This window comes from Passer domesticus, chromosome 11, assembly GCF_036417665.1.
Source record: "Passer domesticus isolate bPasDom1 chromosome 11, bPasDom1.hap1, whole genome shotgun sequence".
NCBI lineage: Eukaryota > Metazoa > Chordata > Aves > Passeriformes > Passeridae > Passer > Passer domesticus.
In genome coordinates, this window is record NC_087484.1 from 31,067,054 (window position 1) to 31,093,891 (window position 26,838).

The 26,838-nt window shown below is 43.8% G+C and overlaps 1 long non-coding RNA gene across 1 annotated transcript; it reads right to left on the minus strand.

Annotated features, from left to right (window-relative positions):
* Positions 1-25,631, minus strand: LOC135278266 (uncharacterized). The gene is made up of 3 exons (XR_010345811.1): positions 25,409-25,631; positions 940-1,075; positions 1-215 (listed from the first exon to the last, which is right to left on the minus strand). It is a non-coding gene; the product is annotated as an uncharacterized LOC135278266 (long non-coding RNA).
* Positions 25,632-26,838: the final 1,207 nt, after the last annotated feature.

Sequence of the window (26,838 nt, forward strand, 5' to 3'; positions counted from 1 at the left end):
ATTTTCTTAATAAAGTGTTTATTTTCTAGAAGAAGCATACAGGATGAATTCTTAGCCTGTGTACTACTCAATGGGAAGTTATCAGTATGGTTTCAGACATGCTCTGCATTCTTCTTTCACCTGTCAGCAGACAAGTTGATGTGTTTGCTCCATACAGCTCTGTCTTTAATCAGGGTGAAAAGATGTAGCTTGACAGAGTGTAATTATTTTAATTGCTGTGGAAAGACAGAGAACTGAATTATAGGAGAAATTTGATTTTCAAGCTTAAGTGTGTTCTAGAACTGAAATAAGATTTCAGACACCTAATGAAATTTTGAGGTCTGAGGGTTGTAGTTTCAGAACTACAATAACTTTTTCTAAAAGGACTCCTCCATTAATGACAATTCTTACACATGTGAACACTTCTAACTTTGGAAAAATTTGGTTTTCAAGCACTTTTAGAGTTTCTGTCATAAAAAATAAAACCAAGCAGCTTGTTCAGCAACCACGCAATCCTTCCATTCTCATTTTTCTACCCTTAAACACTTTCTGTCATGAGTGGACCTATGTTCATTTGACAGTCATGCTAAAATGAAAATAATTTGGATGGCTGCCATCCCTCCACCCCTCCAAGATGTTTTAAATAGTCAGAAAAAAACTAGGAAGCAGTCTTTGGGCTTCAGGTTGCAAACGATCATTGTGGAATGGTGGGACTTTTGATAAACTCTGTGTTTATTTCAGACTGGGACATACTGGAGCTTCACACCCAGGTGTCCCCAAACCCAGGAGCCAGCTGCAGCCCTCCAAGGGCACTTGTGTCACCTCTGTCCATATTCTTGTGCCCTAAATGAATGCCTGTGGCATTCTCATGCTCTGAACGGGATTCCTTCGCCCAGGATTTTCTCCTGGGGAGCTGAAAGGCAGCAAGAGGCCTCAGAAAAAAAGAAAAACAGTTCTTACCTCATTGGCTTCTCCTGTGCTGTGCTCACGTGTGGAATGTGTTTGGAGATTGTTTACCACAGGTGATTGCCTGGCTGGATTCTGGTGTGAGTTGTTCTGACTCTTTGGCCCACCAGTGCCAAACTGTGTCGGGACTCTGGAAAGAGCCATGAGTTTTCATTATTATCTTTTTAGCATTCAGTAAGTATCCTTTCTGTATTCTTTAGTATAGTATAGTATTCTTTAATGTAAAATAGTATCAAAGTAATAAATTAGCCTTCTGATAAGGAGTCCTCCTCATCATTCCTTCCCTGGTTGGCGGCCCTGCATTTACAATAAATGTGCATTTTTTTCACTTTTGGACAGCTTAAAAAATCCACCATTTAAACAAAAGACAACCCTTCTTAAGGCCTTGGTGGCTTTTCCTGCCTGCAAATATTTGTTCTTAGCTCCTGCTCTCACCCTGCCCACAGAGGGCTTGGCCCTCAGCTAGCAGGAGGCTTTGTAGCTCTGTTAGTTGACACCAACAGAAGACACAAAAAGGTGGAGTTTTTTGTCTTTTCTACACTGTTTTTGTGTGAAAAGAGGAGCTCTGGGGATTTGTTGTTTGACATCCTGAGATGCCAGGGAAGGCACCATTTTCAGGCTTTATGGCACATAGTTTAGGCTGTCACTTAGGTCACACAGCTTAGCATTTTCGCAGTCTTTTCCTCTGAGAAAAAAAAATAATTTTGAAATCTCTGCATTCAGAAATAGAAAAGAGAAGCAGAAGAGCACAGAAATCTATCCCAAAGAGTTTATGCCCCTAAGTGACATGGAGTAGGTGAGAAATACTTTTGATTCTCTTTGACACTTTCTCACCAATTTCTTTCATTTATCATCCATTCATGAGAAGACAGGGCCTGATGCTGTGTTAAGGCAGGCTGCACAGAGCAAAGGTTTACTTCTAAGTAAAGTTGACATAATTTAAATAAGTACAGTTGGGAAAAAAAACCCAAAACCCAAACCAAACCAAAACCAGCCAGGTTTTTAGATGCAATAGTTTTGGTTTGGAGGTGGTGTTTTTTTGTGGTGGTTATTTTTTTCCCCACAGAGATATTTCTAATCAATATTACTTATAGATGGGCTGTAATTTCTTTATATATTCCTCCAGACAGATAACAACCACAAAAGTTCTCACATGCCTGGGGGACTATTTCTACAATTCCATGGACTGAAATTGGCTGCAAAAATAATCTTAGAGCCACTTGAGTAATCTTGCACCTGTTACATGATTACTTGTTACAGACTGATGGAAAAGCTAGCACTTTTGCTCAACTTGTCAAGTGACATCTGGAATCCCTGAAGTACTCATTAAAAATCAGTTTCACTGCCAATGCTGCCATATAAAAGTACTTTTTTTTTCTTTTAGAGAAATGGATCATACACCCTGTACATATTACCCAGTCACAGAAAGAGTCACTGCTATAATTATTAGCTTTTCCCTGCGTGAAAACACAGTATGGGACACTGTTTGAGGCACTGGAACTGTCAGTGCCTTTTTGAGTGACACAAATGGAGTAATCTCAGTAGAGGTTTCCATATGTGCTTTGTTTGTGGTGGGAGGCAGGACCATGAATGAGTAAAAACTCAGCAGATGAGGGGTCCTATTAGTGGTTGGTTAAACCCTCTGGAGCCCAGCTGGCAAAGAGAAGGACATTTCTTCATGTAGGTGATTTTCCAAACCAAGCTGCAACAAGCAGACAGGTGCTGGGGTGGTGATGGAAACCCAGTCTCAGAACCTGAGATGGTCTCAGTCACTGGGGGAGGTGTTCACTAATTGCTAGAAAAGGTGCATTGTAACTAATTAAACATTAATCACCCTCTGTTCAGTGCTAAGCAGGGCTGTATCAGAACAACCCCCTTGAAATGAAAGAGTTGTCCTATGACCAATGTACAGAAGTGTTGCCTGTCTTTGCCTTTCCCTGACTCTTCCCCATTCTATTCTGCAGTTCCTAGGGCATGCCTGGCTGAAACTCATCAAGAATTACAATTTTATCAGGCTGAGATAAAGCTCAGTGGAAATGCAGCCCTCGGTGAGCGTGGCAGGGAGCTCCAGGACAGGACACCTGGGCACCGGACCATGAAAGCCTGAGAGGGAACAGCCAGCAAATTACTGCCTCTGCAGGAAGTCTGAAATGTTTCCTTCTATTTCTTTCACATATTAATGCTGCATTGACAGCTGCTCAAGCTTAAAACATCTTTAACTGAAAGGTTAAATGAGAGACATGGGAAGATCCCAAAGAAAAGGTTCATCTCTCTTTATAGTCATGTCATATGGGTTTGTGTTACCCAGTGGCAAGTCTTTCTAGATTCAATTTATTGACAGTGAATACTTGAAGCTTCTTGTATCCCTTACTTCCTTTTATTTGTGCAAGGCTATTCAATACAACATCTGCATCCATGCTTCCTAATAGCTTCATCTGTGGATCTCTCTAAGTGAGGTTTTTTTTGCATTGTAAGATGTACACAAAAGGTTTGTTGTTGATTACACATATAATTTCTTACAAGTCAACACTGCTGTTGTAAAGAGGTTCTATAGCAAAACATATTTTGAACTGTTTTTTTCAGGCACCAACTTTCCTTTCAGTTTAAGACATGGTTTTAATTATAAATAAAATTAAATTAAATTTTGATTATAATGTATAAAATATTTGGGTTTTTTCTTAAAAAACACCCAAACAACAACAAAGGAAAAGCATACACAATCCTTTAGCTTTAATGAATAACTGAATAATATGGGTCAGGAGAGGAGCTTCATGAAATACATATTATAGAAAAATGACTTGCTCTCCCATCCAGGGTCAGAGCAGCCATCTGAGATAATAGAGAATTCCTTTTTTTTTTTTTTTGCCCATGCAAAACTATAAAAGCTAAAGAAAACTGCAAAATAAAGGAAAATCCAACACAAATAATGTTTTAGAGAAAGCCAGAGTTAACACTTTTTCAAAATATCACCCATTTTCCAGTAAGAACCAATAAACTGGTGGTTTTTAAGCCCAGACAGCCAGTTTTGGTGAGACAGCTATGAGAAGTGCCTGGAATCCCACACTCAAGGTGCAGTTCTGTGGGAAATGGATTTGTAAAGAATTCCCAAAACCTGATAGAAAGTTCACATAGTCTTGTACATCTGTATGTAAACACTGAGATAAGGTGTGTTGATTTAGGAAGGCTCTAGAATAGAGATGACATTGTTGAGAGAGAGACTGAACAAGAAATAACTTTTAATAAGTTTCATAAGTTTAATAAGTTTCAAAATATGCCCTTGTGAAAAGACTAGATACTTTAGAGAATTAGAACTGTGAAAGATGGATTGTAGTAGGATCACCTGGGGTAAAAATATAGGTGATTGGTGTTAGAAGTAATAGTGGCATTGTGTGGTAAAAGCTAACAGGCTGAAAAGTGTTTATAAGCATTTTAATTGAGGAAATATGGCCTTCCTAAGTCATCACACCTTAACTCAGTGTTTGCACAGAGATGTACAAGACTGTGTGAGCTTTCTGCCAGGTTTTGAGAATTCTTTATGAATCCACTTCCCACACAGTTCTTGTCTTGTTTTTGCAGTGGAGCAAGAGATAAGACGGGGCTTAGATCTGACCTACAACTTGGGCTTAGGCTGACCTGGGTGAGGCGTGAGGGCAGGGGGAGATGAGAGGTGGCCTGGCTGGAAAAGAACACTGGTACACACAGCATGGAGCCAGGCATGGCTGTGGGGAAGGTCAGAAGGGAAAAGAAATAAAAATAATTACTAGCAGAAATGTGATGGGACAGGAGAGAAAAAACTTCAGGTTTTTGGCAATTCTGGTGCCTGAGGGTGAAGCTGTCAGTGCACCTCAAGATCTGTGCACAGCCAGGACAGAGCTGCTTTGAGTTTCAGCTGTGAAGTACTGTGTGGTGTGCCAGAGTGAACTGGGGAACGGTGGGACAGGGATTTCAGGGAACAAGTACCTGCTCTTTAGGGAGAAGAGCTGAGAGACTGCACCTTAAACCTTCATTTCTCCTTAGTGTGTGTGCAGGGTGATGTGCTGTTCTGTGCACATCTGTGCTGTTCTGTGTTATGGGAACTAATACCATGTTTGCTGTTGGTTTGGAGATTTCATACTGTTCCACCCCCACCCGTCAGAACATTTCATTACATCTCTCAGGCAATAGAAAGGACTTTTAGGATTATTAGGTGAGTCATTATATTACTAGATATGGTTTTGAAAATATGGGCAGAGCTGTCATTTTGTAAGTCTGTCAGATGGCAGGAAACAACAGAGAATAAGGGGAAAACCATCAATTCCTACCTCCATATAGCTCATATTGCTAAACTAGTTACCCCCCACTTGTAACTGGGAATTTAGAAGGGTGAGTATTGCTAAAAAACACCTTGGCACTGCTTACAGCAAACTTCAGCTGCCATTTGAAAGCTGTGGGCAATCCAGGACATCCTACACTGGAAGTTTGGACAGATATCCCAAAAAGCCTTGGGCTTAACACCAAGTTCTGCATTTCCAGTCTGCACTCACTGCTGAATATTTGGATATTTGCAGAGCCTGAGCTACAGTGTCTTTGTAAGTTAAGCAATAAATAAAAATTTAATTCATAATCTTGGTGTATTCTTCAACTCAGAATTAAAATTTTCATGTCTTTTCCACTTGTAGATCTACTTCTACCACAGTCAGTGATGTTATATCACTGCAGAAAGACATCTCTTACAATTGTATTTTACAAGGCAACTGAGTGCCAGTGTCACTATGCAGAGTCCCTTGGCAATTGTAGAGACATCTCCTCCAGAATATGGAAATATTCACTTGTGCATGTGCATTTTCCTGGAAGCTTATCCCCTAGAACTTTTAAATTAGTGCTCTATTCTGATCACCAGGTGTGCAATTTGGCAATGTCCTGTTGTATACATTGAGTGTGAAGGCACACAAGAGAAAATGTGACTCCCCATCCTGTGAAGAAGTTTTCTGTATGTGAGATATTAGGACCTGAGTTAGTTTACACTGACTCAGGGGCAGAACAGAATCCTGTCAGAAGGTGACACAGAATGGATTCTGCAGGGTAAAGCCATTTCCAAAAGATCTGCTCCACATCTTCTCCATACTAAGACTCTGATAGCCGTACATTGCAACACATCTCTCACCACAAGAAGCACTATTTCATTCCAGAAACATTCCATCCCGCACTAAAGGATGGCACTGAGAAACTTCACTGACTGTCCATCTAAATTTCTCTTCTTATTTCACTGTTTTACATGATGGTTTTGGTCTCCTTAATGCCATCTCACAGATTTAGACAAGAATTCTTTTACTCACTAAGAAGTCAAATAAGGGGCTAATTTTTTGCAGGCAGTGCAAAAGATGAATTGTAAACATACACTGGAAATATACACTGGACCAGATATTCCTATCAAAAGCAGATAAACATGAATAGATCCTAGATCAAACAAGGGATTCAGGGTACTTGTGGTTCAGTTGTTTTGGTTTAACTATCAGCTTGTCTACAGGAACAAATCAGCTGTGAATACTAAAAGTTCTTAGCAGAGATTTTTTTTTTTTCTGGGCGTGTGCAATGCTCTAAATTTATTTTTGTCCCTTACCACAATATTTCCTGTAAGTTGACCAGACTGTATCACAGAAACTCCAGGCAGAAAATTGATGAACATCAAAAATCCATAGTTAAAGCCTCTCCCTCAGCTCTGGAGCCACCACACATGCTGTTGATACAGCGTTTTGTAAGGAAGGGGCATGGTACCACCACAGTGATGTTTCCATAACCAAGGTGCAGATGTGAGATGAATGGCCAGGATAAATCCCAAGTTGAAGGAGTGCCTCAAGAGTAAAGTAAACTGCAAATCACCAGGAAAAGAAAGAAAAAATACCCAGGTATGTTCATGCACAGGCACGCACACTGATATTTCTCAAGGTGGACTGGTTTGATAAAAATTATGACCTTTTTTCCTCTACCCTGTTTTATTTTCCAGTACTAAAAATATTGCAGGTGCCTGAGGCGTAAGTCAGAGCAAGCCTCCATTATCACTGCAGAGACTTGGCAACTTTGCTCATTAGGCTTCCTAGGATCTGACTGAGTGACCTTGTTTGGTGGGAAGGCACAGATGGAGTCTGTCAGGAAATCTTGTTCATGTAGCAAGTATTCCTGCTGCTAGATGAGGTTTGCACCTCGTACCAGCGTTCCTAGCCCCAGTGAACAACCACTGTTCCCTCCTCCCACTGTCAGCCCCTTATTTCATGCCACCAGGTACTCCAGCACTTCTTTTTACTGTCAATTACCAAAAAGAAAGAGAACATCTCGCTGTGAGTGTAGGATGATCTTTCTCTCAAAGGCAGTCGTACACCTCACTTCTAGAGAAGCTGATGTTTGCTTTTACATTTGGTTGTGTTACCTGATAGACCCTAAGGCTTTCTTCTGCTGGGAGTCTGTTCCTGAGCTTGAGAAATAATTCTATTATAGGAATGCAGTTTTTTACTAAAGTCATACTCACACAGTTTACAATACAATATAAATAACTAATATATAAGTAATAAATAAAAGGTTTATCTATGAGCCAATTTTAAGTGGTCTAAACTTTCAGGATGTAGCCTATTTAGTTTCAGTGAGGAAATAAAAAGCTGCTTTTAAAGTTCAATCAGCTTCTAAAGGGCAATGCTAAAAATGTGACACCACCTTGGCTCAGTGAATGCCTTTGGGTAAAAGAAGAGGGATACAAGAGTAACTGAAATATTTAAGTAAAATTCAGTGTTGTGACCCTGAACACCAGGACAAAATTCACGTTGTATAAGCCATATTTCTAAGTGCAATAAACCATATCTATAAGTGATATTTTCTAAGTGTTTTGCACTGCTGAAGTACAGTGGCAAAGCTGAGAGTGGTTAGGGACTCCCATTTTTCAGTTCTGCCTTCAGATTTATTTACTAAGTTCCCCATCCAAAGGCAGATGTGAAGACATCATTTCAAAGCAACAGCTTTGCAGATTTTGAAATGATATTCCATCCTGCTTTGCAGATGAAAGAATCAAGCTTGACATCAGAAACTGGGATGGATTTCTAGTGTCTCTTCCCTGACCACTTGGTTCTACAGGCTAGTTCAGGGCTCCCGCACAAAGAATTCTGAGCCTGAATCCAAGGAAAAGCAGCTTTCTGCTGCCTGTGCCTGTCCCTGCAGGAGCGGCTGCTGCAGGGTGCTCTGCAGCACCTGGTGACTTGGATTGCTGAGAAGGAAGGAAGAGAACAGACAGAAGCCACCACATGGCTTTTACTGCTGCCTTTGCACCCCTCATCCCTCTTCTAAAAGCCAGCAAGGCTCTGCAATGGAAAGCCAGCACTGCTCACAGCCTTACTAAGGCTTATAGTGCCTGCTTGTTTGTTTTTAAATACGAAAATTTATCTCATCCCATGGGTGTTTCTGCCAAGTTCTTGGTGCTTCCAAGGTTCCAATACTTTATTAGTTAAAACTCCTCTGTGCTGCTTGCTCCTGTAGGGATTATGAAAAGAAATTAAATTTAGGGCACCAAAGATCATCACAGACAGAGGAATAAAACCTCCCTGCAAGCTTAATTACCACAACAAGATGGGCTGATAACAGATAATATTTTGCTACCTAGTCACCAAAGGTGACTAATTGGGATTTGCATGTTATGAAGACTTTTTAAAGATGTGAGCTGATATTTGTGCCAATTTTGCACGCTGGAGTTCAAAATCAGATTGATTCTTTCTGAGATTGGTAGGTCAGGATTGTCAAGCCCTTCCTTCCACTTGTCCTTGTTCACTGGAGCTATTTTCTTGTGAGCGTGGCTCTGTATGGCAGGGATCAGAGCATTCCATGCCCTGCACTACCATTTCTGCAGGTGCCTGCAGCAATGAAGGAGCAAGCCTTGGCAATTCTCCCTGGTAAGAGTCTGTTCTCGTGGTTAAATGACACAGCCATGGAAGTGGAGCCTCAGATTGCTCCTGCATCTCTGCAGACACACTTGCAGAGAAAATATTCTGGTCCTAGGAAAACACCATTCCCTTCAGCTGACAGGCTCTGCAATGAAAGCCTGGGGGAGCTGGAAGAAGTGAAATTCAGATTGCCTTCATTTTATCAAAATATTTATCAAAATAAAACTACATTTTTTTCCCCTGCAGAAAATTCATGTTTCCATTGCTAGTTGATTTTACCCAATCCATCCTAAACCATCCAGATTTTTTGGTGAGGTGTTGTTTTTCATTACATGCCAATGCAATTTTCCCTGAATAAAAATTCTCCATTTGTACTGTACTATTATTGTTGGGTTTTTACCTAACTTGCTAAATTTAGAAATGGAAACAATCAGCAATGAATAAACTACTCTCAGACAAAAAAAAATACCTAATGCAAGTGCTGTACTTTTTATCTCTATGTTGAGTTTCTCTATTGAGCTATACTTGACAAATACTTGAATTACTGAGATGTTGGTTTCTCAAACACCAAAACAAATTTGCCACTGATTATGGCCACCTAGAATTGTCCTGGAGCAACATTTTGCTTCACAAGGCTGGATTTGCTGCTAACAGTACAAACTTCTTTCCTGTTTATTTGTTGAAATAACTGTGCTTATTTCTGTAAATTGGGATTAGGACTAGTTTATTTCACATCACTAATGGGTAGCTCACAAAATAGCCATTAAATGTTTTCAGATTATTAAAAATACTGAAGGGGAAATCAAAATTTATCACTACATCATTAATTTAACCATAATTCTTTACCTTCCTACAGGCCACTGTCAACACCTTTCAAGCAAGCTCTGAGGGCAAAGTCAATGAGTTGTGTTTTGGAAGGTTTCTGATTTCATTTAAATCCATGCAAATCCAGTGTAACACTATTCAAGTGTATCGATAATAGAAAACTTTCCACTGAAATTAGTTTTATATGTGGGAAAAATACTATTTTTTTTTTTACAAAACTGGTCATCCTTCTTTAAAAAAGCCCAGCCAAAGAAGAACAATGATCTGATTTTCATGGGAAATTTTAACAAAAAGTGATGTAATATTACTTCTCTGTATTCTCATATGGTATATAAAATAATCCTACAGGACTCTGGAGCTTTTTAATGACTGGCAACAGCTCCAATGTCCTTGATATGTGTCATGGCATGGATTATTGCTCAAATCCATGCAAAGCAATTTCCAGTCAAGGGAAACAACTGTCCATTGGTTTGCTCTGATACATTTTCAGAGTATCCCTACAGCCTCCCATGGATGTGCAGCTGCTCAATTACAGCTTAATTGCATGACCCCGTAGGGTGACACCCAAGGAGTGCTCGTGGTACATGGTGACATTCAGAACAAAGCAAAAAAGCAAATACAGTGAAGACTGCAGTTCACACAGGAAGGGAAAGCAGACCATGTGAAAAGAAAGATGTCATTCCATCATACAGTTTTCACACGTTCTTGTTTACAAATCTCTAGGATGTGTGTGTGGCCCTAAAATGCCCACTCTGCCCATCAACTGATCTGAAGACACACAAAAACACTGTTCGTTTCTTATCTACAGGAGAAAGAATAAACCAGAAGAAAACAACCAGTATCTTTCTCACCAAAGCTCCTGGAGAATCTCCTTGTTAAAACCAAGCAAACACCTTTTAGCAAGGCTAGTGTGCTAGACAGCATCACGAGCCACTGGGGAAATTGGAAGGCACCTTCAATCTTCTGGATATTCCAGATTTGGGAATATCTACTGCAACAGAAATTGGCCAAAAGCAGCAATTTTATGGCAGGTATTCAGACCTCACCATACGCTACCAAACACACCTGGTCCAGGGAATAATCCTTTTTGTCACACATAATTGTATTGTGGAGTTACAGGAAATTGGTAGGACAGAGAATTTCTACCCAGCTCCCAGCTCTGTCTCCTATGATGCTTCAAATCAGGTTTAATTATTGCTTTCTTTTTTTTTTTTTTTTCCTGGCAGGATGTTGTGATGGTTTCATGCCAAAAGGTTTGAAGAAAGCTCACTTTTAATGCAGCATTTATGGCATGGCTTTAGGTATTTTACTGCTTACTTGAAACAATATTTGGACATTTTGTTATTCACTTTGGAAAACTATTTTATATACACTTCACACTACATCCATCTTAAGGAGTGTCTTAAAGAAATTACTGTAACTTAAGGAGCCAACAAACAATAGCTATAAAAATGATGTGTGCATAAATAAGACAATGGAGAGCTAAGACAATAATTCCATCAGTCTGTATCATCCTTTTCCAGACCAATGTTTTAAAAGAGCAGCACCTTTTTCTTTGTGACAAGGCTTTTCTCCATGCCTAGTAAGATTCTTCTATGTCCTAGGAGTAACCCATGCAATTTGAAGAAACAGGTGAAAGACAAAAAGATAATATAATGAAAGTCATAGAGTGACAGGGAAAGAAAGAGTCTGTAAAGCAGAGTTGTCATATTACCATAATTTCTGTCACTGATCTAATATAGAACATGGTTCTTCAAAATATTCACCACATTTTCAGTACATGGGCCAGTCCTTCTTTCTTAGTGAACTGGTTTAGGACAAATTAGGGAAAATATCTCCAAAGGAGCCCCTTATAGGAAACAAAACCCTCCGCACCTTCCCCCCTCCCCACCACTGGGTTCGGGAAGAATTTCTTCAGAGGGGAAGTGGAAAAAACTTGTTTATTAAAGAACAACAAAAAAAACACTCCCAGCACAAGAGAAATAGCCCGAGATGGCAACAGATGTTTCACCAGTCCAAGGGGTCGAGCCGTTTCTCTCTTCGCTGCGGAGGGTACGAAGCTTCTCTTGCAGACCCCGGACAGAGCCCCTTGCCCGGTGCCGGTCCGATATCTTCCGGGGGGGAAAAGGGGGGGGGGGGGGGAAAGGGAAGGAAGGGAACAACAGAAACCGGGGAAAGGAGGAAAAAAAATGGTGAAAAAACAAGCGAGCTAAAAAAGCAAGAAAAAAAAGAAAGAGAAGCAAAGCTAGAAGAGCAAGCAAGCAGCCAGCCGGCCAAGCAAGCATGCCAAAAAGCCGAGCCCCCAGGCAGGGCGGGGGGGGGGGGGAAGGACAAAACGATAGACACAACAAACGGAGCAGGGAACAGAAACTACGATTTGGGATAATAAGCATGAAAATGTCCTGTCCCCACGACATTCCACCCCTTATCCCATATCGTGAACATGTTATTGAACAACGTAAACTTTCTTCTCACTTGCTCCAACCTTCCACACTTACACGTTTTCTTTCATTCTTACTTGCTCAGACCTTCGACACTTTCATATTTCCTTCTGTTTCATGTCTGTATGATCTAATGTACAGACAATGGTGGTCACGCTTAACAAACAATGATATCATCCCACAATCAGATCTCCCTGAGGTACGCAACGGGTTGTCCCATCTTTCTGCATTATCCACCAGGTATAACCTGGTCCTTGAGCAAAGACAATCCCACGAATGGGTTTGCCTGTACTCGAGGCAGGATTAATCCATACTGTCTTCCCCAACAAACCTCTGACATGGGCCACTGGGACTTTATCTCCATCTACTATATTGAGGGACTCAGACTGGGCAGGACCTGCTCGGTTGGTGGAACCTCGAGTGTTAACTAACCAGGTGGCCCTGGCTAAATGCTACTCCCAGTTCTTGAGAGACCCCCCACCCAATGCCTTCAAGGTGGTCTTTAACAATCCATTGCATCTCTCCACTTTACCTGCAGCTGGTGCATGGTAGGGGATGTGGTATACCCACTCAATGCCATGTTCCCTAGCCCAGGTGTTAATAAGATTATTTTTAAAATGAGTCCCATTGTCTGACTCAATCCTCTCAGGGGTACCATGCCTCCAAAGGACCTGCTTTTCAAGGCCCAGGATGGTGTTACGGGCGGTAGCATGAGACACAGGGTAGGTTTCCAACCATCCTGTGGTGGCTTCTACCATTGTGAGCACGTAGCGCTTGCCTTGGCGGGTTTGAGGCAGTGTGATGTAATCAATCTGCCAGGCCTCCCCATACTTGTATTTGGACCACCGCCCACCATACCATAGGGGCTTCACTCGCTTGGCCTGTTTGATGGCAGCACACGTCTCACAGTCATGGATAACCTGAGAAACACTGTCCATGGTTAAATCCACCCCTCGGTCTCGTGCCCACTTGTAGGTGGCATCTCTACCCTGATGGCCTGAGGCATCATGGGCCCATCGAGCTAGGAATAACTCTCCCTTGTGTTCCCAATCTAGGTCTATCTTTGACACCCCTATCCTTGCAGCCTGATCTACCTGATGATTGTTTTGCTGCTCTTCATTAGCTCTGCTTCTGGGGACATGGGCATCTACGTGGCGAACCTTCACAGGTAGTTTCTCTAACCTGGTGGCAATATCTTTCCATTCTTCAGCAGCCCAAATTGGCTTTCCTCTACGCTGCCAGTTAGCCCCTTTCCATCTCTCCAGCCAGCCCCACAGCGCATTGGCTACCATCCACGAATCAGTGTAGAGGTAGAGCTTTGGCCACTTCTCTCTTTCAGCAATGTCCAGAGCCAGCTGAACGGCCTTAAGTTCAGCGAGTTGGCTTGATCAACCCTCTCCTTCAGTGGCTTCTGCGACCTGTCGTGTGGGGCTCCATACAGCTGCTTTCCACTTCTGATTCATTCCCACAATGCGGCAAGAACCATCAGTAAAAAGAGCATACCGTGTTTCTTCTGCCGGCAGTTGGTTGTATGGTGGTGCTTCTTCCGCTCGTGTCACTTCTTGTTCTTCTTCATCAGCGAGACCAAAATTCTCACCTTCAGGCCAGTTTGTAATTACTTCCAGAATCCCAGGTCGATTCAGGTTTCCAATACGGGCGCGCTGTGTGATGAGAGCAATCCACTTGCTCCATGTAGCACTGGTGGCATGGTGGGTAGAGGGAGTCTTTCCTCTGAACATCCACCCCAGCACTGGTAGTCGGGGTGCCAGGAGGACTTGTGCCTCCGTGCCAATCACCTCCGAGGCGGCTTGGACTCCTTCATAGGCTGCCAAAATTTCCTTCTCTGTAGGAGTGTAGCTGGCTTCAGACCCTCTATAGCTTCGACTCCAGAATCCTAATGGTTGGCCTCGAGTCTCCCCAGGCACCTTCTGCCAAAGGCTCCAGGACAGGCCATGGTTCCCGGCTGCAGTGTAGAGCACGTTCTTCACATCTGGTCCTGTCCTGACTGGGCCAAGGGCTACAGCATGAGCAATCTCCTGCTTGATCTGGGCAAAGGCTTGCTGCTGTTCAGGGCCCCAGTGGAAATCGTTCTTCTTGCGGGTGACCAGGTAGAGAGGGCTCACAATCTGGCTATACTCCGGAATGTGCATTCTCCAAAACCCTATGGCGCCTAGGAAAGCTTGTGTTTCCTTTTTGCTGGTTGGTGGGGACATAGCTGTGATCTTATTGATGACATCGGTGGGAATCTGACGCCGTCCATCTTACCACTTCACTCCAAGGAACTGGATCTCTCGAGCAGGTCCCTTGACTTTGCTCTTCTTGATGGCAAAGCCGGCTTTCATGAGAATCTGGATTATTTTCTCTCCTTTCTCAAACACTTCTGTTGCCGTTTTCCCCCACACAATGATATCATCGATGTATTGCAGATGTTCTGGAGCCTCACCCTCCTCTAATGCAGTTTGGATCAGTCCATGGCAGATAGTGGGACTGTGTTTCCACCCCTGGGGCAGTCGGTTCCAGGTGTACTGCACGCCCCTCCAGGTGAAAGCAAACTGAGGCCTGCATTCTGCTGCCAGAGGAATGGAGAAAAATGCATTAGCAATATCAATAGTGGCATACCACTTCGCTGCCTTGGACTCCAGCTCGTACTGGAGTTCCAGCATGTCCGGCACAGCAGCGCTCAGTGGTGGAGTCACTTCATTCAAGGCACGATAGTCCACCGTCAATCTCCATTCCCCTTCAGATTTACGCACAGGCCAGATGGGGCTGTTGAAGGGTGAGTGGGTTTTGCTAACCACCCCTTGGCTCTCCAGCTCACGAATCATTTTGTGGATGGGGATCACGGCATCTCGATTCGTTCTATACTGCCGGCGATGCACTGTCGAGGTCGCAATTGGCACGAGCTGCTCTTCTACCCTCAGGAGTCCTACTGCAGATGGGTTTTCTGTCAGTCCAGGCAAGGTGTTCAATTGCTTAACGTTCTCTGCCTCTACAGCAGCTATGCCAAAAGCCCATCTGAGTCCCTTTGGGTCTTTGTAATAACCGTTCCGGAGGAAGTCTATGCCCAGAATACACGGAGCCCCTGGGCCAGTCACAATGGGATGTTTCTTCCACTCCTTCCCAGTCAGGCTCACCTCAGCTTCCACCAGGGTCAATTGTTGTGATCCCCCTGTCACACCAGCAATGGAAACAGGCTCGGCCCCCACATGTCCCGATGGTATTAGAGTACACTGTGCACCAGTATCCACTAAAGCGTCATATTTTTGTGGTTCTGATGTGCCAGGCCATCGGATCCACACCGTCCAAAAGATACGGTTTTCCCATGCCTCTACCTGGCTAGAGGCAGGGCCCCTCTACGCCTGTTTATCCTTCTTTCCTGGGGCATATGTCTTGGAGGTTCCCTCAAGGGGATCAGACATGTCATCATCATCATCATACCTGGCTGTTCGGCTACGGGCAACTGGGGCTGCTTTCCTTTTCTTACCTTCCTTCAATTCACGCACTCGTTGTGCCAGAGCAGCAGTAGGCTTCCCATCCCATTTCCTCATGTTTTCTCCAGACTCACGTAAGAAGAACCACAACTCAGCTCGTGGGGTGTACCTTCTCTCCCCAACAAGGGAACGTCTGCATTGGGTACCAGGGCCTCTAATTTGTACAGCTGAAATTTGGAGGAGGTCTTCCTTAATCTCTTCCCTGAGTTTCTTGCTGCTTTCCTCTATTTTGTCTTCTAGTTCCTGCAGTCGTGTTTCCACAGCTGCAATTCTGGCATGAGTTGGGCCATGTACAGCATCCGCATATGCCCGAAGTTTCTTCGCCATATCGAGTACAGTCTCATATACCTCCTCCCGCTTCATTATTGCTAGCGCAGAAGCATATTCAGGTGGCCCAAGTCGCACCAGTTTCCTCCACATTACAGGTGTGCATGGTACAAAGTCCGGATTCCTAGTTGTTACATCTTCTGAAAAAATGATCTCCACCACTGCCATCTCCCTCAGGCGTTGGATCCCCTGTTCTATGGTCGTCCATCGTGTCTGCTGAACATAGAGGTCATCGGCACACAGATATCTCTGTGCCACGCTGTCCAGGACCCGTTCCCAGAGGCTGTGAGGGCTAGCCCCCCTCATCATGCCTTGGTCGATGACGGGATCATGTGACAGGGATCCCAAATGTCTCGCTTCAGTGCCATCCAGAATGGTAGCCTCCCCTGCCGCATCCCAAAGGCGGACCAGCCAACTAATTATAGATTCGTCGGGCTGTCGCCGATAATCCTTCCTTAGGCCTCGAAGGTCCTTCAGGGAGAAGGAATCAATAGTGGCCTCTGATCTTGTGCCAGTTGCTCTGACTCCTGATTTTATGTCAGGAGGTGTTGAGGGTCCTTCTCCTGCATCGTAATCATCATCATCCTCCACTGGTCGGTCAGTCTTATCTGTACACTTTCCACTTCTTGTACTAGTAGCAACAGCCCTTGGCTGAGGCTCACTGTCTGATTTAACTGCTGGCTTCGAGCTTGGGGTGTTAGCTGCAGCCTGAGTAACTGGGATAGCTGCTGATTTATCTCCCTGTCCCCCTGCCTCTGTTTGCTGCCCTACAGTATCTAGCAGGGTACGATAAGCATATGCCAGGGCCCAGCTCACTGCAAGGATCCTTTTCTCCTTAGGGTTATCCTGGCATTTCCCTTTCAGGTACTTCGCCACCTCAGCCGGGTTCTGAATTTGTTCAGATGGAAAGTCCCAGTCTACCGGATCAGAAAACTCCTTTAAAATTTGGCCCATATCCTCCCATTTCCCACACCACTCAGGACTTTTTACCCTTGGTTGTACCCCTAAATCAGGGGTCTCACCAGCCCCTCTAGAAATTGCAGCCTTCATCTTATATAAACTGCAGACAGTATAGAGCAAGGTTGTTAAATTAAATAACAGAAAGATGGTGTCCTTGGCAGTCAGGGAGAACTGAACATTTTCTAATAGAAATGTAAACAATTCGGAGGAGGAAAAGGAAAGCAAAGGCTGAATAACCTCCTCCCCCATAACAAATTTAACACACAGCCGCAACCACGAATTATACATTCCTGGAACCGATAACAACATTTTTATAAGCCCCTTGCAAAGTATCACACTCAAGCCCAGCCCGATGAATATTCTGGTTAGTGCCCTTCTGCTACAAAAGCTACGTATTAGGGACAATACCGGAGCTATTTCTGGATAAGAAAATAACCCCAGTGACCATAAAGCTATGAAAACTTCAAAGAACTCTAATGACCAGAGATAGAGGCAGGCTTTCACTCCAAATGACATTACAACTTTAAAAGGAGACATACCAATATTCCCACAAACAGTTAAAGCCAAAAAATATTATTAGAGTAAAGCTTTTTCCACTTCGTCCGGTATCCCCGTACGGGCCACCAAATTATTTGAACTGGTTTAGGACAAATTAGGGAAAATATCTCCAAAGGAGCCCCTTATAGGAAACAAAACCCTCCGCACCTTCCCCCCTCCCCACCACTGGGTTCGGGAAGAATTTCTTCAGAGGGGAAGTGGAAAAAACTTGTTTATTAAAGAACAACAAAAAAAACACTCCCAGCACAAGAGAAATAGCCCGAGATGGCAACAGATGTTTCACCAGTCCAAGGGGTCGAGCCGTTTCTCTCTTCGCTGCGGAGGGTACGAAGCTTCTCTTGCAGACCCCGGACAGAGCCCCTTGCCCGGTGCCGGTCCGATATCTTCGGGGGGGAAAAGGGGGGGGGGGGGGGGGGAAAGGGAAGGAAGGGAACAACAGAAACCGGGGAAAGGAGGAAAAAAAATGGCGAAAAAACAAGCGAGCTAAAAAAGCAAGAAAAAAAAGAAAGAGAAGCAAAGCTAGAAGAGCAAGCAAGCAGCCAGCCGGCCAAGCAAGCATGCCAAAAAGCCGAGCCCCCAAGCGGGGGGCGGGGGGGGAAGGACAAAACGATAGACACAACAAACGGAGCAGGGAACAGAAACTACGATTTGGGATAATAAGCATGAAAATGTCCTGTCCCCACGACACTTAGGAAATGTGTTTATTGCTTGTGTAGTTACTACGATTCAAGCACACACTTCAGATGCTTTCCTAAGTGAGATTACAGTAGGAAACAGTAGATTCTAGAGATCTTGCTTCAAGTGTTTCCACTTCTGATTATACCTCTACTCCCTCTCTTAAGAAACCATTATTATTCAGTAATAAATTCCTCCAGAGATTTCTTGGAGGGTTTTTTAAGGATAAATGCTATAGAAGGGCAGATGTGTGCCATGTCAGATGGCTGTAAAAGCATTGCTGGCAGGAACTGAAGTTTAAAACAAGAACTGCATCCTCACATATCACAGGAGAAGACAACGTTTTTGGTATCTGGGCAAGTTCATTTGAAAACTGAGGAAGTTGTTTATGTAAAAAGCACTAAAATACTATAACTGACCACAAAACACACTTTCTCAAGTTAAATGTTCTGAGCTAGCTTCAGATTAAAACAAAATTTCCAACTATTGCTATATGGAATATGACAAACTCAGTGGTGCTGACCACTTCCAATCACCTAAGTGGTGTGGGAAAAACAGAAGGGATCAGGATTTCTTTTTCCAGGTGTCACCCCATACCCTAACTTTGCAAACTCTTCCAACTTTTTAAAATAGAAATGATAATGTGTCTTGTCTATCTCCTTCTCATTCTGCAGCTAAACCAGTTTGATGATCTTACATGTTTTGGCCTCTTTTCTCCTTGCTTGCAGTGTGGAAGGATGGGGATATGTGGTTTCTTTGGGGCATGGAAAGAGCTGACAGAAATGTTTCCTCTCCAGCTTGACCTTATTCCTAGGAATATTCTGTTCCACATCACCTGAGGGACAAGCTGAGTGTCTCTGAGCCCCCAGGGTTTCTGTCTCCTATCAAGCACTGAGAGCACAGCTGAAATTCTGGAGCACAGGCAGCACCAGACACCCCCACACTGCAGTTTGAGTGCTGCTGCACTTTCCTTGGGCAGGATTTGGTACCACAAGAGTGCAGAGTCTGGAAGAGAGACCTGAAGTGCTTACAGCAGGCTGCATTGCTAAACAGCCACTCACATGCCACGAGCCACTGTCTTGTGTTTCCAGTCAGCTGAAATTACAATTCCTGTGCCTGGAACACAAAGGTCTTCAGCACAAGGACAGCAGAACAATCTCACCATGTTCTGGTGGGCTTTCCACAAACCACTTGGCAGTAGCTTTATTCCTTCCTGTGCAAATGTTCAGGTTAACCCCAGCAAGCATGAGCTTTCAGTACCTGCTCTGGGAGTCCATACTACCCATGGAGAAAAGGATTTCTAGTTAAAATTGCACTGTGGGCAGGACACACTCGATTCCCCTCCCTCTGTGCATGGGCTGGAGGAGATGTGGTTTGAACACTTCCAATTCTGGAAACCTACTTAGGGTCCTCAGTCAGAAATCATAAAGCCAGTCCTGAATGCTGCTATTGAAAATAAAATAAAATAAAATAAAATAAAATAAAATAAAATAAAATAAAATAAAATAAAATAAAATAAAATAAAATAAAATAAAATAAAATAAAATAAAATAAAATAAAATAAAATAAAATAAAATAAAATAAAATAAAATAAAATAAGAATCAGGCTGCATGTACGTGCTGAAACGAAAGTTTGCAGTTCTGTCCAGTGACAGAGAACCATGAGAACTCTTATATCAGTTGCATTTGGACAAAGCAGAGGACACTTCTTCCTAGTGATAGAGAAGACATTTGTAGCCTCCATCTGCTGCTGAACACACAAGCCAGGCTTTCAGCCTTTTGCTCTCTGTAGGGAGCTGGTACAAGTCAGTCACCTGGGACTGAGACAGATCAAAGGTCTCCAAGTCTGGAATGCTTTCCAGCACCCTTCAGGGACCAGCACTGAGCCAGCCAGGAGTTAACACACAGTGCTTCCAGCATGTTTGCCATTCCAGGAATCCCTTTTCTTTTGCATGAACACCCATAAACATCCATACCTGTACAGTCTGGCTCTGCCATACCCATTCAGCACTCTGCCTCGTGTTTCCCCAGCCTCTCCCTCAGCTTTTGTGGGCAAAGCACCCTGTGCACCCAGGCGTTCTGCAGAGCCACACTCTGAGCCTGCTGAGCCTGTCAAAACAACTCTGTTGTTGTGGAAGCCAAGAATATGGGTTTTTTTCTCCACTGGGAAAGTCTCAGACACACGAGGTGGTTTCTGAGTTTTAAATTGTACTGGACACAGGAGGTTTTACAGAGGGTCACCCACTATTGATTAAAGAGAACAGCTTGCCTTCCATGCTATAATTCAATCCATTGTTCCTGTACCTCCACTTGCTAGGCCTGTTATTACCTTTTTCCCAACCCTTTTCTACAACATCCTTCTCTCTACAGATCTAATTCAAATACTTTTGCTAATGCCATTATATGATTTTCTTCTGAATAGGGAACATGTTTTGATTAAAAACCTTGACATTATGTTCAGGATAATCTACCAACCAGTTTCTCAGATGACAAGCTGATAGAAGGCAGCATGTATCTAAAGAGTTTACAATCATATCCCTGTGTTATCTTAATTAATGCAGTAAGACCTGTGCATAGAATTCACTCTCTTCATAATATATTGACAGCTGACCTCATTCCTCCATGGCATTTTTAAAATGCATTTATTGTGCTGCAGTGTGAAAACTTAGAGAAACCCTCTATTACAGAGGAAATTCACATATTGTAATATTTACTTATAATAATTAGTCTCAAGGTGTTCTGAAAGATACAACCAAAGGAATAGAATGAGAGTCCATGATGACAACAAATGAGTGTGCTGCAAAACATATGCTTGTGGTATTGATCATGCTTTTCATGCATGAAAGGGAAATAAAGGCCTTCTACATCAACCATTTCTGTTACTATTCCTTTTTTAAAATTTGTTTTCCTCTGGCCAGTGGTTTCAGTTTGGTTAGGATAGAAAGAAACAGAAGAAGAATGAAAGGAAGAGAAGGAAGAGAAGGAAGAGAAGGAAGAGAAGGAAGAGAAGGAAGAGAAGGAAGAGAAGGAAGAGAAGGAAGAAGGAGCTTCTGCTTCTTAATAATTCAATTTTTTTTTTTACTGAGGAGTCCATAGCATTTTCTGGACGAAGGTGACACACACTTTGAATTGTATAAGCAATAAAAACCCATTACTGTGGACCCAGGCAACTCAATTTAAGAGTTGTAAAAATATTTGAATATGAGAAGCTGGAGTGTACTCTTGTTATAATTTATTGATTTGAATAGAGATTTGTGTTTCAAAATGGCCATTCCACTAGCCAAAGTTCTGATCTGACTGCTAACCAAAGCAAACAGAACAAGCAACAGTAAGATGACCTTTTGCTTTGTACTTTGGTGGGTTTTTAGCTTATCCAATTGCCATGTGATCACAAAGAGGCCCCAATTAAGTATAGTTATATCATCTACACAGACTTGGAAAATCTTGTAACTACTGTCTGGTACTAAGAACAGTAAAGACATGAGAGGTTTTGCCACTCTGCTAGACTGTCTGTGAGTCAGATGGTTTGGTGTGGAGCAGGGTGGCACCTCCACAGACAAGGGGCGTGAGTCACCCCTGTGAATGCCCTTGTGGGGCACAGCTGGGAGGGACATTGGCCCAAAGTGGCTTCCCAGGGAGCTCCAGCTGCTCTTCCCTCCAAGCTCAGCAGCAGGATTTCAAGCCTGAGAGCTGTCCTGAGCTGCTCTTTGTGGCCAGGTTTGTTTGTGTGAGGTGGGGCACAGCCTGGCTGCTGATTTCACCAAGTCAGCTTCTTTTCCATCTGTCTCTTGGGGCTGCCCCGCTGCTCTCTCTTGTCCTTCATGCTTCACAGAGGGATGGTTTGGCTATTAAGCCAAAGGCTGGCTCAAAAACTGTGCCTTTCTGTGGAGCATGAAAAGCAGCAGGGAAGAGCAAAGCACCTATGGCTCCTGGGGAAAAGCTGGCAGGGGCTGAGAAGCCAAATCCTCTGTACACTGAAGTTAAATATCTCAGATGGAGTGAAAGGACAGATGGAGCCAGACAGAAAAGCAGTGCCAATGTTGTATAGCACTGAAGTTTAGAAAAGTGATACAAAATTCAGCAAGAATGTGACCAATGTGACTGGAGACATCAAGGGAGGGACAACATTTGAAATCTACATCCTCACTCATACCAGATGCTGTGAGTATCTTGAAGCCAGTATAAATCTGAATTCTTCTACATTGTAACTTCCTAAGGTGTATCATACTATACAAATGTCCTCAGGAATTGAATTGTGATCACATATAGACTGAAAAAAAAAAGAATTATTTTCTCACACCTTGTACCATTCCACAGGAATCAGCAATAATGTGTTATACAAAGAAAAAAAGGAGAGTACACATCTCAGCCAACACCTCGTCCTCCATTTTAATTGCAACAGCCTCCCAGAAGATTTTTTGCTCTTTAAAACTCATCTTTTCATGCAATTCACCACACACTCTTCATATAGCTCTCACCACTCTCTTCTTCGACAGCTTCCTAAACACTTAATACTCCTGACTCTTGACATTTAAGAATCTGTTTTGCTTCAGAAAAATGCCAAATCCACCATACTAATCTCCATTTTACCCACCTCACTGCTCCCTCTCCCACTTATGCTCCAGATGGGCCCAGGAAAATTTTCTCAATGATTTTTATTTTTCCTTTTTAAACTTCCTTATTAAAAAACAACAACAACAACAACAATAACAAAAACAAAAAAAAAACCCCAACCCCCCCCCAAAAAACCCCCAACAAACAAAGAAAAAAACCCAAAAAAAACCAACCAAACAACCCCACCCAACCAATTTTTATACGAAAATCTCAAATTTTCTCCCAATTTTCAAGTCCCAAACAGTGCATGCCAGATACTATTTCTTAGAACTGCATTAAGTTTTCACTGTCACACAGCTATTCTCCAAAGCTGCTGTTCACCTGCTTCTCAACCTTCTACAAGTCTGGGTTTTTCCACAGTGTCCTCATTATTATCTGAATTTCTGAGGCACTGTGATCCTCCTCCAGCAAAGTGCTGAGAGGAAAAGGAAAGGCCAGTGCAGCTGTTCCAGTCTCCTCTCACCCCATTGCCCTGCTGATATTCACACCTTCCTCTCTTCACAAAGGAGACTTTCCAGTCTGGTTTCTTCCAAAACATCATCAGATGGTTGCTTGTGAATACAGGAGGACCCTATGGAAAATCCTATGGGATACACTGCAGTAACAGTTTTGTCTCTTCTGGGATTTTGGAAGCTTTCCCTTGCCACGCAGGAGTTTTTGGTCCATTACAAACACAGTTATGAGGAATATGGGTGAGACTGAAGCTGCCAGAGGTCAGGCAGACTTGTCTCCTGAGTTTCAGACAGAAGGAATCAAGACAGGGACAGAATTCTGAATCATCACCTTTCAGGATGTTTTGGGTTCAATCCATGCCTGAATCCAATCTCTGACCCATTGAACTTCTATTTTCAAACAATAAATCCCCATGACCTACTTCACCACTCTTGCAACCTGCCCAGTAAATCAGGGCAAAATAATAACAGGGAAAAAAAGTGAAAAATGTTACCTCTCAACACTCTCAGCTATTAAGCTGCCTACTACTGAAACTAACACCCAGTCAGGTTGTTAGTAATGCTAAATTATTAGATTTATCTACATTCTCATGCCTACATGTACAACTAATAATACGTGTTTGTATAAATATAATTTCACACACAGACACTCTATATAGGTAAAATAAACATACTCAGAAGGCGTTTTATGCACTGGTTTAAACAAAATATTGAGGTGTGTCAGAGTCAATAGACAGAGGAGAGGGAGCTGTGTTTTATGTTGAGGAAGGATTTGTTCTTCTTTTGTTCCTGGTTATTGTGGGAGCAGTTATTTTTTGTTAGTTCACTTTGATCCTCCATGAAATCAAGTGAAACTTGTGAAAATGAAAACAAAGAATTCTCTACAAGTTTGAACACATTTGGTTGCTTGTGCTTCATTGGCCAAACCAAGTAGTTTTTAATTTTGCTGGTGTTTGCAGGCTTATTTCTATATTCATGTTTTGAAAATACAATGACAAAACCCAATTCACTGGCTGTGAACATTTAATCAAAATTTTGGTTTTCAGAAGCACTTAATCCATGCCTAGAACTTAAAGGTCTCCAGTAGGAATGTGAAGGATCAGGTTTTAAATTACCAAAAAGTAAAACCCAAACTAGGTACCAATAGCACATTGCCAACATTAAATTTTTCACATCTCCCCTTTTAACCAATTTTGTTTTGATACATTGTGGATGAATAAAAGCAGTATTGTGTTTTTTGCAGAGGCTGCTTGCTACTGGACATGCACATGGGGAAAGTGCAAATGATATTTCCCTCATTCATTTTTGAATCACTGTGAATTACACAACTGAACTTTCCGTATTCCAAACATAAACAGACTAAAATGAGCCAAACAATCTCTTTTGGGATGCTCCTCCTCTTTATGAGCTGGTTTTACAGATATACAGGCAGTGTGGTGCTGAGACAGCCACTGGAGGTTTAGGAAACGTTTAGCCAAAAAGTTGAAGAAGGAGAAGCCAAACATCAACTGGCATTTAACTGAAATGTTACAAGGAGATAAGGTTCCATAAAAGAACATTGTTCTGCACTTATCATTATCCTACAGCCTAGAAAAACTAGTAAAAGATACATTAGCATCTAAGGAAGAAAAAGTATTTTTAATTTCCCATTCTCCCTGAAAAAACTAAAATAAAAATCCCTTGCTACTGATAGCTGGAATTGTGATGTAAAAATTGAGAATAGAAACTGCTGAGAAAGCTTATGAGTACCCCTCTAAATACCTGTAAGCCCCAACTATCAGTGTGCAGTTGGAGGGAAAATTTCCCCCACTCTACTCAGCGCTGTATTGCTCATACTTTACCATATTCATTAATAAATAAATTGATTGCTGCTTGAATATTGGCGTAGTCAAGCTTATCATTTATAACACCTGTGATAAACAAAACCCTCCCCCACCAAGGAATCCACAATTTGCTTATAAACTTCCTTCTCCTAAGCAGACAGTCTCGCTGTACCCCATTGCACCCCGGTCGGGTCCGTCCTGGCCACTAGAAAACTCAGACTGAGACTATTTGCTAGGTTCTTTTCCATCCATCTCCCAGGTCAAACAAAAACACCCAAGAATCACCAGCCATAGGAGTTTTTAATGTTGTGCACTGTGCCTCCCCTAATCCCCGGGAGTCACCCCCACCCAATTTTAAGGTGCCCCAGTCCGGTCCGTCCCAGCCACCGGAATACTCACGAAACCCAAGATTCTTGAAACGAAAATCTCGGAGGTAGTCCTTGAACCAGGGGAAAACTCCTCTCACGTCTGGAACGGAGGGGGTTGACTTTCCCGGGAGCTGCAGCAAGCAGAAAGTGTGCGAATTCACCGGCAGCGCTTGACGGAGCACGAACTTCACTTGGCAGCAGCGTCCGTGCGCCCTGCAGACAGCTGAGGTGTGCACCAGCGTGCCCCAATCCCTGCAGGCGATCGGGGCAGGCCCAGGAGCGGCCGTGCCCGACCTCTGCCGCCGGCCGGCAGGGTCACGCTTCGGCTGCTGAAACGCGGGCTCAGCCTCTGAGATTCATTGTAAAGGAAATAAGGAACGACCCCGTGCTGGCTTCTCCGAGCCGCTTTATTTCTGTCCCGCGCCAGGATGGCGCTGCTTGGAATCGGCAGCGTGGCACAGGAGCTGTTCTTTGCTGCGGTGGCAGCAGCGCCGGCGTGAGAAGATGGTGCAGCACTCGCAGGCAGCGGCAGCGCGGCGGTGACAGTCTCTGTCCTGGTGGCGGGGACAGTCTCTCTCCTCACGGCGGGGACAGTCTCTCTCCTCACGGCGGGGACAGTCTCTGTCCTCACGGCGGGGACAGTCTCTCTCCTCACGGCGGGGACAGTCTCTCTCCTCACGGCAGGGACAGTCTCTCTCCTGGCGGCGGGGACAGTCTCTCTCCTCACGGCGCTGGCAGCAGCGGTGCTCGTGTGAGCGATCCCCCTCTCGCCAGGAGCCGTGGCTCACAGGAGGCTCAGCGGTGCCGGCGGCGCGGGCAGGAGCCAGGCGGCCGATGCCCCGCGGGGTGACCTCCTTTCCCGGGCGGAGAGGGGTGCCGGCTGCGGAGGGGGAGCCGGCGGGGCACGGGATCCGGCAGAGCGCGGGAGCCGTGCAGCTGGAAGGGCAGACAGTGGCACAGAGCCGGGAGGCAGAGAAAACAGCGGCTTTTGCGTAAGAGAGAGCGGGAAATCGGGGTGGGGGTTAGGTCAGAAGCTAAGATGGGAAAGGCATAAACCCATAGCAAAGAGAGAAACCCGGAACTGACAGGGAACTTACCAGGCTAGGGGAAAAAACCACTGCAAGTGCCCTGGCTAGACAGGAGGCAAACATAGACTAAACATCTTCAAACTGCCATTCCAGCCAGACAGGGAAAGACCAAACATACTCAAACCCAGTGCAAGAGGAGACCAAACAACCTCAAAAAACCCCACTGCCACAGGCAGAGCTCAGCTGCCCTTGGGGGCTGCAGGAACAGTCAGGAGCCCAAAGAGCCTCCATGGCTGTGCTGAGACCAAGGCTGGAGCAGGGAAATGCAGGGCTGCTGCGGGATGGGGAGGGCATTGAATTCCAGCACACACCTCAGCTCTCTGATGATCCCGGCACCATGCTGGGCCCTGTTTCACACTGGAGCAGAGCAGAT